The sequence below is a fragment of the Eubalaena glacialis genome, chromosome 1 (genome assembly GCF_028564815.1).
Source record: "Eubalaena glacialis isolate mEubGla1 chromosome 1, mEubGla1.1.hap2.+ XY, whole genome shotgun sequence".
Taxonomy (NCBI): Eukaryota; Metazoa; Chordata; class Mammalia; order Artiodactyla; family Balaenidae; genus Eubalaena; species Eubalaena glacialis.
Window position 1 is genome coordinate 188505789 of NC_083716.1, and position 12077 is coordinate 188517865.

Below are 12077 nucleotides of genomic sequence, written 5' to 3' on the forward strand. Positions count from 1 at the left end.
AAGTTGCACTTTAAAGTGAGATTCAAGGCCTTCAACTGGATATTGCTGTTAGAATAATGGTACTAATTATAACTAGGATTTATATAGTACTGTGTAATTTGGAAAAATTTTTAAATTCATTTTCGTGTTTGATCCCTGCACCAATTTTGGGAATGTTACTTTCATCCACATTTTTTTTTAACGCAGAAAGCGAGGCTTAGAGAAGTTCAAAGACTGGCAAAAGGCCACACAGCTCATAAACAGAATAGGATGTCAAATGCAGTACAAAGCCTGTGCTTTTAAGTTCTTAAGCAATATACCAGGCAAAGGGAATAGCATGTGTGAAGGCCCTGAGGTAGGTTAGAGAGAGATTGATACCGTCAAGGAACACAGCTTTGTAGAATGTGTGTAGTAAGAGATGAAGCTACAGAGTTTTGTGGGGTCCAGAAGGCAGTGTGCTATGAGGGCCTTGGTAAAGAGTTTAGCCTCTAAACTAAAGGAATGGGATGATACTGAAACAGATGAGTGAAATGATCAATCTTGCATTTAGAAAAGTTTCTGCTGTTGCTTTGTGAAAGATTTATCTGGGGAGGTCAGTTAGGAAACTATTGAGGTTGTTCAAGCAGACAAAGATGATGGCTTGGACTAGGGTTCTGGTAGTGAAGGTGGAGAGGAGTAGATGGATTGGAAAGATATGTAGAAGGTAGAATCAGTGGACTTGATTGGATGTAGGGTATGAGGGGGAAGGTGATGTCAAGGATGACCTTGGACCGACAAGGTTCCTGGGAAGACCAGCAGGACAGCTGTCAGAATGCTGATCTTTCAAACGCATTACAACTCCACTGGGTAACTTAGCAAACTATAAACACAGCCCACTATATACAGTGCTGAGGTATACAGTGCCCATGAGTGGAAAATGAAAAATAGAAATGCCTTCTCCTACTGCAGCCTCTTTCTGAACCTATTTTCAGAGCAGTCAGTTGAAAATTAGCCCTTAGATCCAGTTAAAATCTTTAAACCAACTAGGCCTAATGCTATTTACTGGAACATGTTGTTTGTTTGTTTGTTTAATTATAAGAATTTAAATATTTTGTCATCTACCAAAATAATAAATCATTAAGTTTGGAGCAAAGGACAATAAAACAGCTGAGGAGAACTAAAACTGAAGAAACGTGAGAAGGGGGTTTTGTCATTTTCCCCCCAAAACATTTTCTTGCTTTGGCCAGTGGAAGTGAATTAATAAGTGAATATGTTCCTATCTATATTTTTTGAGTTATGAAATTTGTTCCTCTCCATTCCCCTGGTAGTGAGTTTCATAGTATCCCCAGAAATTCATGTCCATTCAGAACTTCAGAATGTGACCTTATTCAGAAACAGGATTTTTGCAGATGTGATTAGTTAAGGATTTGGAGATGAAATCATCCTGGATTTAGAGTGGGCCCTAAATCCAATGACTGTGTTCTTATAAGAGACAAAAGGGAAGACCATGTGAAGACAGAGGCATGATTAGTTATAGAGCCACAAGCCAAGGAATGCCTGGGGCCACCAGAAGCTGGAAGAGGTAGGAAGACGCAACTCAACCCATAACAACCTGAAGCTTTCAAAGGGAGGATGGCCTTGTTGACACCTTGATTTCAGACATCTTGCTTCCAGAACTATGAGAGAATAAATTTCTGTTGTCTTAAGCCACCAAGTTTGTGGTAATTTGTTATGGCGGCCCTAGGAGACTAATACACTCACTAAATAATGTTGAACAATTGGTTTGCTGTTGTCTGTGTTTTGGTCCAACCTAGTTCCCTGGTTTCTGGCAGGAGCAACAAGGAGTATGTGATGCACTTTTCAAAAGGAAACACTGGCAGAAAGGAGGTTTAGCTGGGAAAATGAATTCAGACTTAGACATGTTGAGTTTCAGTTGTCTGTGCCATATCTAAGTGGAGATGTTAAACCATCAATTGGCTATATGGTTCTGGATTTCAGAATGTTGGTTTGGGCTGGGTTATATATGCTGGGAGTCATCTGTGCACAAGTGGTACATGACTCATAGGAGTGCTCGAGATTGCCGAGGATGTGAGTGTTGTGAAAGAGAAAAGAGGAATGCTTCAAACACTTCCCTGAGAACTTCCATCATTTAAACACGAGTAGAAAATAATAAATGCTGGGGAGGGTGTGGAGAAAAGGGAACCGTCCTACACTGTTAGTGGGAATGTAAATTGGTGCAGCCACTATGGAAAACAGTATGGAGGTTCCTGAAAAAACTAAAAGTAGTTACCATATGATTCTGCAATCCCACTCCTGGGCATATATCTGGAGAAAACTATAATTCGAAAAGATACATGCACCCCAATGTTCATTGCAGCACTACTTACAATAGCCAAGACATGGCAACAACCTAAATGTCCATCGACAGATGAATGGATAAAGAAGATGTGGTAAATATATACAATGGACTATTAGCCATAGAAAGAATGAAATAATGCCATTTGCAGCAACATGGATGAACCTAGAGATTATCATACTAAGTGAAGTAAGTCAGACAGGGAAAGACAAATATCTATGGTATCACTTATATGTGGAATCTGGAAAAAAAAGATACAAATGAACTTATTTACAAAATAGAAATAGACTCACAGACATAGAAAACAAAGAGGAAGGGGGGGATAAATTAGGAGTTTGGGATTAAAATATACACACTACGATATGTAAAAGAGATAAACAACAAGGACCTACTGTATAGCACAGGGAAATATACCCAAGTATCTTGTAATAACCTATAATGGAAAAGGATCTAAAAAAGAATAGATATACAAATGTATGTGTAACTGAATCACTCTGCTATATACCTGAAACTATAGTTGACTGTAAATCAACTATATTTCAATAAAAATTAAAAAAAATAAACATGAGTAGAGGAGGAAGAGATGAGAAGAGATGCTAAAGGAGACGGGGAGGGAAGAGAAGATGGAAAAGAAACAGGAGAGGAGGGTGGCCTATCCGCCAGGGGAGGAGACTACCTGCCTGTGTTGGATACTGAGATGTCAGACAAGACACAGAGTGAACACAGCCATTGGATCAGCAACGTGAAGGTCATTGGTCACCTCAGCAAGAATATTTAGGCAGAGTGGGATTCAGATTGGAGCAGTTTGGGAAGCATGGACAGACTTGAAATATTCTAATACATTTTCTAAAAGGAAGCAAGTGAATGGGAAATGAGAAAATCAAGATAGCAGGGTTCACAAAGCTTGGCTGTGAAGGACAGTGGAATAAGAGAGTGCTCTGTGTGTGTGTGTTTTAAGATAAAAATGTCTTAGGCATAGTTAAACGCTGTTGAACGGGAAAGCTGAGGGGGAGAATTGTTTGTAGGGAATGAGTTTGAGAATACGCAGTGGAGAGAGGAGATAATCACTAGTGCCAATTTCCACAGGAGGGGATTTGAGATGGGATTCGTAGAGCACGTGGAAGAAGTTGGCTTTAGATAGGAGGTGTGATCTTTCTTCTGTTGTGACAGCAGGGAAGGTGAGGACAGGTGGGCGGAGCTGTGGATGGGCAGGTATAGATTTTGTGGTGGGAAGCTCAGGTTGGGAGTTATCATCTAATATATGTCTTTTCCCAGAAAGTTAAAAGTTCATGACTTAATTTTTTTCTAGTTCAGACGCTACTTTACAGAGATCCTCTTCAATATCTACAATTAAGCCAAATAAGTGACATTTTAGGATTGTGGTTTCTCTAAAACTTTAGACCACATGACTCTGTATTTGGCTACAGGGTCAGGACACTGTACTGTTCTTATAAAGTCTTGCAATTATTTTTGGTTATTAACATCTCCAGAAAATGGCACACATATCCATAGAGATATAATGTTTTGTTACTTTCCTGAGAGAGACAAATTACAACAGTTTCCAAAAGGAAAAAAAATATGGCATATTCATGAAAAAATTGCTTTGGATATTTCCTAATGGATTCAACAAAACTTTTAAAAATGTAAGCAGTCATATACATAATAGCATAACTGCTGTTTTGTCATTATTCTCAAAGGTAAAACTGACTAAATACTGGAATGTCATACATTTGTCATACATACAAATGCTCATACAACTACCCACAGTATACAGCAAGTGGATAGACAGATATGTAGAGAAGTGATTTGGTAGATGGGTTGGTAGTGAAACCACTTAACTATTCTACTGCTCCTGTTACCAGGCACATAATAATCTGAATTTAGCAGCTGGCTCTTAACTTTACCTTTGAGTTTTCTGGCTCTTGGCATGTAAGAATTCTAATATCATGCCTGAGCAACACTGAATAATAAACCAGATGCTACTTTGAAAATGTGTGTGGTCCTTTGCATATCCTTTGTTTTTCAATGAGCTGTTTTTCTTCTGAACTTAATCCTTTTGCCCCTTATTAAATTCCTTATGGCATATTTACCCTTGGGAATGGCAAGAGGTATGGAGCATCCCCACTGTTTTCTCTGACGTAGCAATTATTGCCTGATAATGATGTGGTAGAAATAGCAGCATACTTGGAAATAAAGCCTGAACTACTAGTGGATATTAATTCACTATTTAATCTAGTACATTGTTTAGTTGCTGTACATGTTAGCTTTCTGATCTATGGTTAATAAGCCATTCTAATCAAGCGTATTACTGTTGGAGGTAGGGGAATTGGCATTCCACCAGCAAAGTACGTCTTGCCACACTTTATGTCTTGCTTTATAGATCATGGCAGGTACCATAATTCATTCCATGAATGTATTCATAGGGCAATTATATGGCTATAAATATAATAGTAATAAAGGTTTTCTTTTAAAGCCTAAGAACTGTTCATTTAAAAATATTCTAGATTTCATCAGTCTTCTAATTAACGCCTCCTTGGCCGGAAGTAACTTTTTTTATTTTTTTTGGCTGCGTTGCGTCTTCATTGCTGTGCACGGGCTTTCTCTAGTTGCGGCGAGCGGGGGCTACTCTTCATTGCGGTGCATGGGCTTCTCAATGCGGTGGCTTCTCTTGTTGCGGAGCACGGGCTCTAGGCATGCGGGCTTCAGTGGTTGCGGCGCATGGGCTTCAGTAGTTGTGGTGCACGGGCTCAGTAGTTGTGGCTCAGGGGCTCTAGAGTGCAGGCTCAGTAGTTGTGGCGCATGGGTTTAGTTGCTCTGAGGCATTAGGATTTTCCCGGACCAGGGATCGAACTCGTGTCCCCTGCATTGGCAGGCGGATTCTTAACCACTGCGCCACCAGGGAAGTCCCTCATCAGTCTTCTGATAATAGCAAAGTTACTTTTCATTTACTTGTGAAAAGTGATACTCCATTTGTATATATTTTTTTAGTTTCTGAATTTTTAGTTGACGACTTATAATTCAGTTTTTACACTTATTTAGAGAATGTTGGGTTTCACTGTTGAGACAGAAAGGTTAAAAAATGGTGATACACAGAACATTATAAATTAAAATTTTCAGGATTGGCAAATTGGGTTCATACTATAGACCCCTAAAAATTTTTGTGAAGACAAACGAGCAAACAAAAAAAAAAAATAAGAATTTGGAAAACAAGTGTTTGGGGTTCTGTCCAGCTCACTGTAAGGCCTTCAGCAAGTCACTTAATTCCTCTGAACTTCTGTTTCCTGATCATAAAATGAGAGTATCAGACTAGATGTTCTCTCCAATGTCTTTTTTAGCTCTAACAGTCCCAGGACAACCACATGTTATGGGTCAGAGTATAATAACTATAAATAATGATATATTTCTTCTGGAAAAAAAAGCAGGCACACTAAATTACTGTATTACAAAATACGGGAAATAATACAGGCATAACAAAATGGACGTGGAATGAATCAGACTGAGGGTCAGATCCTAGCTTCACCATCACTGGCCTTAAACAGTTCACTCAATGCTCTCTGCACGTTCCCTCACTTCTAAAATGGGAGTGATCGCTCTTTCTCAATGGGGCCATGACAACAAACAACCAAACAGATGTACAGCGCTTAGCACAGTGCCAGGCACAGTAAGTACTCAATAGAGGCTAGTTATTACTTTTGTTGTTTTTGTCACAGAGCATTGCTACAAGGAAAAAGGCGTCCAGTACAATAGGTGCTCAATAGGTAGTACCTATCCTTGACTCCTTTGAAAAAAATATCAGAATTTAGGCAGTAGTCATCTAGGGGTACAGACTAGTCATACCGTATGAGAAAAGCAGCATTAAAAATGGTCAGAAAAATTCCCGTCATGAGAAGGAAGCAAGGAGTTTCTCGGTAAAGTCAGTAATCATATACTGGGGAAGTGGACTAATGATGTTGACTCAAAGTAGAAATCCATCGTGGTTACCATTAAAAAATACACCAGTTTAGAAAATTAAGTAAGGGGAATCAAAAGGAAATAAAAACACCTCCGACAACCAGGAAGCCAATTCACTCATCAGCAAAAATCAGTGAGGTGGGAAGACCTATTGAGGAAAATCAATGAAGCGAGAATTCTTCCTTGCATCCGGGTTCCAGCAAGATGCTGTGCTGAGCTCTCATTAATATGCTCGCCCTGAACTTCCTTTACCTCCTCTGGCTGCTTCTCCTCAGTATATCTTGTCACAGAAGATGCTTGACTTGTAAACCGAATGCTCACTCTGCTGTGCTGTAGAAATGTGGCTGTGGAAGCCTCTTAACCCCTTAGGAGTTTGTTTTCTCCTAGCTGGGGGATGCATTGTAATGCAAGAATTATGCAACGTAACCTGTTCCTATGTAATCTATCTCAAAAGATACACCCCTTTATTTCCAAATTATAATTTTACAGTTGAACCTTCCAACGGCTAATTTGCGTGAAATGAGCCCCTCTCAGTGTCACCCCACCTATTTCTGAGAGTTGCTCAGGGGTCTTGTGATCTCTGGCAGGATCCTTTTAGCTTTTTCTGTTCTGATCTCTCTCTCTCCCTCTCTCTCTCTCTCCCCCGCTCCTCCTCCCCCTCCCTCCCTTCCTCCCTCCCTTCTTCTTTTCCTCTCTTTTTGGATCTCACTGTTGATCTTCCTGCTTCTAACGCATACAATGTTGCCATTTGCGAAAACTGGCATTTACTGGCATTCCTGCTCTTAGAACTGGGCAAGGCACCTGCTTTGACCTACCTCCAGCCACGCCCCACCCCATGGGGTTGGGGAATCCACTGGGCCGACCTACCCTTTTCTAGACCATGCTCTGGGTCCCAGGGACTCCAGAATATCCTGCCCAGAGCAATTTCAGGCTGCAACCCTGGCCCTTCATCCTGAAGCCTGAACATGCAATGGGCACACCCTCTAGGCTCCAGGAGACCGCTAAGGGTGGCTGTTTGCTGTGGGAGGGCGTATGGAGATTGGAAATGCGGCCTGGGATATCCAGCCATGGATGAGGAGGATGGGTCATATTCTGGACAGTTAGGTAGCTTGATTCATGATGTTTAAATATTCAGGCGTGGGTGTGCACGTTTCCTGTGCATTCCTGCCCGGCCTGAGGATGTTGGGGTAGGCCTGTCTGAGTGAGGTGATCCCACTGATACCTCTTCGTCAGCTCGAAGGAGGGCTCTGCCCTTGCTAACTCTACTCAGCACAAGTGATACCAGTCAGTGACTTTAACATCAATAAGATGTCACTTAAGTCTAATGCAGAGTAACCAACAGCTGCATTCAGTGCTGGTTATTTTTAGGACCCACAAACCCAGTTGGACTGCAGGGTCCCTGACCAGCTCCCACAGCCTCTGGTATCATGGAGACCAGCTCAGTCCCACCAGTGAGAATCTCCAGCACCTCCAAACTCCAGTCTAAGCCCAACTATTAGGTGTTTTTCTTGTTCTTGTTTTAAATGAAATCAGACTTGTTTTAGTGACGCCAGAATGATAGACAGTAACACTACCTGTTTCCTTGAGATAAGACCCCACCTACCCATCCAGCCCCCACTTGTGTGTAATTGGACCACAATGGCCTGGAAGAGTTCATCACAATTGTTCCTTCTATTTCTCAAAATCCTGATTGCTCTGTCTTAGCCAGCACATGTTCGGGTTACCAACCGATCAGTTCAGGCAACAGAGCATAAGCCCCAGGTCAACTTCCCATCGCAGCTCAGCCCGCACTAGGAGGAGGAGCAGGGTGGCAGAAGTGGGAGACTTGTAAGTCCCTCTGTCATAACCTTGCCTCAGCTCCCAGAATCCTGTGAATAACTATCTAGACAAAAAAAAACACAAACCTTCTAAGAACAAGGCATTCTTGATTTTAAGGCAGTCTAAATCAAGACTGGGGGCAGAGTCCTGCTAATATTCCCAATTATAGGATTGGATTTATAGCATTATAGCATTCCCAAATATAGAATTATAGAATTAAATAGAACTCAACATATCAGTTGGAAGTAGCAGCATTTGGGTTAAATTTTTATAATCCAGGGATTTCTAAAACTACGGGTCTCCATCTATATCTGTATCTGCAAGATTTAGAAGGCTGACCAAAGTCAACTCTCCCGGAAGAAAGTAAATTGTAAACCACTTGCTACCCCCGACTTGGCAGTTTTCAATTTTCAAAATTATTAGAATCAAATCTCTAACAAACATTATCAAGTACGTTTACTACTAAACAGATTAGTGTTTACTACTAAAAATGAATAATAAATCTGTCCTATCTAAATCATGGACTATTGTGAAGATTGGAAGAGAAGAAGGACGGTGAGCTAGGGTAACACAGTAGCACCTTTAAACACCATGGAGTAGGAGTGGCTTGGTGGCATTACCGTTAGCTGCTCCACAAGCTATATGTACGCGTGGGTTTCAAAAGCAGACTGCAAAGCATAAAATTATAATCCAAGGTTAGGTAATTCTGTTACCCTTCCCTTCGTACTGAGGCTAGCTGTTCTGGTGAACATATTTGGATTCAATTCAATGTCTTATTGAGTGTCTTCTAAATATAAGCCAGTATGATAGGCACTGAAACTCAAACCACATTCTCTTGGCTCAAAGCAATATTTCAACTACTCAGCTGTGTTTATACCCACCCTAGAAAACCTATAAGAGCTCCCCTGCTACTGAAGACCAAGGATTTCTTTTGTTTTTCTCCACTTTCCTCCTTAATCATTTTACATGACCAGGGAGAGAGAATGTTAAGATCTACCTTCATCTAACAAGTGAATCACTGTGTTTTGTTTCATTAGCATGAACACAATGTGTAAGACACAACTATCACAGTGAAGACCAGATTCCAGAATCAGCAGACCTGCTTTTAAACTCTAAGTGGTAGAGTTATTTAACATGATCAAATCAGAATTTGATCATATGTCAAACTGGATTAAGAACAGTACCTGCTTCACAGGAGTGTTGTGAGGATTAAAGGGGATAATGAATATAAAGCATTTAGCCTAGTAGACCCAAATGTTAATAATATTAAAATAGTAATTATATTATTTCTGAACTTGGTGCTAAAGAGAATACACAGATTATAAATTGAGACCCCTAATGCCAAGCATAGAATCCTTCCAAAGGCAATAAACTATTACACATCAATAATGTGGTTTACAATAAGAGACAGGGCAGAACCCTTTGTTATCCCGAATTCCATCTATGCAAAATGTATCTGAGAATGGGAAGTAGAAAATGAACCGATTAGGTATCACAGCTAAATTAGGTATCACAGCGTACATATATACCCTGTACAATAATGAGCACAAAATAAATCATGAGCAACTGGCAACAGATTATTATTGTAATATTCTACAGTGGTAATCATGAATTTTCTCACAAAGCTCTATTCTATTATTGATCTTTCATAGAGAGGGTTATATTTTCCATGTTCATGGGCAGTGGGAAAAGCTATTCCAACTTGATCCTATTCTAGAAGTTACATTTTAGAAGTTATTCCTGAGGTCAGCATGCAGTACATAATCAAAGAGATACACAGATTTCAAGGCCACACAAGCAGAGCAGCCATTCCCAGACAATCACTAACTCCCTGCCCCCTTCAGTACAGAACATTGAAGGAAAGCAAACTCCTTCCTGAGAAGACAGCTTTTACAGTCTAACACTGAGCACTTGTAGACTGAGAGAATGTCCTGGAAAATAGCAATAGAGGCCCTGATGAAAGAAACATGAGTTAATACACATAAGGAATTTAGAACAGTTCTGCAAATGTGGTATGTCCTTAAAGAAAGTTAGTTTGGGGACCTCCCTGGTGGTGCAGTGGTTGAGAATCCGCCTGCTAATGCAAGGGGACACGGGTTCGAGCCCTGGTCCGGGAGGATCCCACATGCCGCGGAGCAACTAAGCCCGTGCGCCACAACTACTGAGCCTGCGCTCTAAAGTCCACGGGCCACAGCTACTGAGCCCGCATGCCACAACTACTGAAGCCCGCGCACCCGGAGCCTGTGTTCCGCAACAAAGAGAGACCACCGCAATGAGAAGCCCGTGCACCACAATGAAGGGTGGCCCCCGCTCGCTGCAACTAGAGAAAGCCCGCATACAGCAACGAAGACCCAGCGCAGCCAAAAATAAATATATAAATAAAAAAAAAAAAAAGAAAGTTAGTTTGTATTATTTTTTTTTCCAGGAAAAGAACAACTTGGACACACAAAAGAGTATCAGTAGAACCCAGACAGTTTGAAAATGTATAAAACAACTTAGAAATTTAGACCCCAAAAGCATATAAGGATGTTTTGTTTATTTGTTTAAAAGAATTAATTCCTTAGTAGGTAAGGGAACACATAATCCTATTGGAAACCTTTTGTAATTGGTCTCATGTAAGTTAACTCTGTAGTAATCTACATATATATTTATTTCTGAGTTTTAAATTTGTCATAGTCATAAAGTTCCAATCTAAAACCATGCCAAGGGACTTCCCTGGTGGTGCAGTGGTTAAGAATCCGCCTGCCAATGCAGGGGACACAGCTTCCAGCCCTGGTCTGGGAAGATCCCACATGCCATGGAGCAACTAAGCCCGTGCGCCACAACTACTGAGCCTGCGTACTGCAACTACTAAAGCCCACGTGCCTAGAGTCCGTGCTCTGCAACAAGAGAAGCCACTGCAATGAGAAGCCCGCGCACCACAACGAAGAGTAGCCCCCACTCGCCGCAACTAGAGAAAGCCTGAGCACAGCAACGAAGACCCAACGCAGCCAAAAATAAATAAATAAAATAAAATTTAAAAAATTGTTAAAAAAAAAAATAAAACCATGCCAAGTATTATGACATCTGACAGTATCTGGACCTACTATAGCTGCTGGAGTTCTAGGGCCCACCCAGAGTAGGCAGATGAGATAAGCATGCCACCTCACATAAAGCCGCCTTAAGATGTTTGCTGGGACATGCTTGTGGTATCAGTCATACATTTTACTCGAGGCTGAGACCTCCTACGCCCTTATTCAAAGCCTATGTACTTTTCTTTTTTTCTAATTCAATGGTAAACATGTACTGAATTTCATATATCCACAAGGCCACGAATATATGTCTGGACAGCCAGAATAAGGTCAATTTCCTAGGGGATAAATTAAATGGCAAACGTGTTAGGGAGTGCAATGAACACCTTCAAGCCCCTGAATTGAGACCTGTGCTTCAAGATCTGTGCGAGAGTGAAAAAACACTACAGTTGCTCATTAGAGAAAGTTTTATTTTTCTGGTTTGGAATATACAATGCCTAGGTTTGTAAAGGAGGAAATGCTGCTTTCCTGTTACCTGTCACTTGACTTACCTGAACTTTCAAAAGCACTCATATACATTCTCTGCTAGTAAACTGACTCTGAATGCACAGTCTCTGCTAGAACATTGATTTGATGACTCACAAGGCAATCTGTGTGACTTAAACACAATGGCAACCCATGCAGGTGATTGCTGTGTGTCACATACTGTGTCTACTGGGTATTTTTTTTCTAATTAGTCCTACATCCTGAAGCAGTTAAGGATGTCTGTGGGAAGAAATATGAGTTATACTAGCACTGCTCTTAGCCTGACCTATAGTGAACTTGAATGAGTAGAATACTCCTTGGAGAGAGAAATTCTCCCTGTATAAGGTAGGTGTATTCGTTTCTTTCAAGGCAACAGGATACATTTAGCAGCAAGGAAAAGAGAGTTCATCAGATATATCCTGAGTAAGACTGTTTGGTGGTTTGTTATTTTTCAGGCT

At 40.8% G+C, this 12077-nt stretch overlaps 1 long non-coding RNA gene across 1 annotated transcript in view; it reads right to left on the minus strand.

Annotated features, from left to right (window-relative positions):
* The window catches only part of LOC133099286 (uncharacterized), a 137110-nt gene that overhangs the window by 76048 nt on the left and 48985 nt on the right, over positions 1 to 12077 (minus strand). The window lies entirely within an intron of this gene.